We start from the raw sequence: 687 nt of genomic DNA on the forward strand, positions 1-687 counted from the left end.
CTTTTAGGTTTGAAAAAAAGATGCACAGCTTCATGGATAAACAAAAGCTCTTAAACTCTACAGACTAAAATCAATCTTATAAAAAGAACTGAATGAAGGGTCTACTTTAAATCAAGACAAATCCCACAAATATAAAACAGAACCAAGGAGGAAATCAAAAGAATTATAGAAACAAATAAAATAAGGAAATTAATTATCAGAATTTGTGGAACAGAGAAAGCACAGTATTAAGAGGAAAATTTATAGCTTTTTAAGCATTTCTTCAGGAAGAAAGAAAAGGTCTACAAAAAAAACAATTTAATAACACAGCTTGTGCTAGCTTCGGCAGCACATATACTAGAATTGGAACGATACAGAGAAGATTAGCATGCCCCCTGTGCAAGGATAACAGAGCTTAAGAAATTGAAAAATAATCAGCATAATGAGCCAAAGTAGGCAAGTGCAAGGAAATATAAAAACTTTGAGCAGAAATTAATAAATTGGAGACCCAGAAGCAATCCAAAATAGAAATGAAAGTTGGCCTTAAATAAAAACAATGTCAATAAACAATTTGCAGACTGACAATAAAAGGGAGAGAGAGAAACTTAATAAACTGAATCAGTAATGATAAGGGAATGTTATTACAGATACTACATATTTACAAAGGGTATTCAGATGTTACTTGTAAATTTTTTTTGTCTTATTACA

The 687-nt window shown here is 30.7% G+C and overlaps 1 non-coding gene across 1 annotated transcript; it reads left to right on the plus strand.

Moving 5' to 3' along the window:
• Positions 1-312: 312 nt before the first annotated feature.
• On the plus strand, positions 313-416 carry LOC126007531 (U6 spliceosomal RNA). Its single transcript, XR_007495087.1, has one exon. It is a non-coding gene; the product is annotated as a U6 spliceosomal RNA (small nuclear RNA).
• The last annotated feature ends 271 nt before the right edge of the window (positions 417-687 follow it).

This window comes from Suncus etruscus, chromosome 4 (assembly GCF_024139225.1).
Source record: "Suncus etruscus isolate mSunEtr1 chromosome 4, mSunEtr1.pri.cur, whole genome shotgun sequence".
NCBI lineage: Eukaryota > Metazoa > Chordata > Mammalia > Eulipotyphla > Soricidae > Suncus > Suncus etruscus.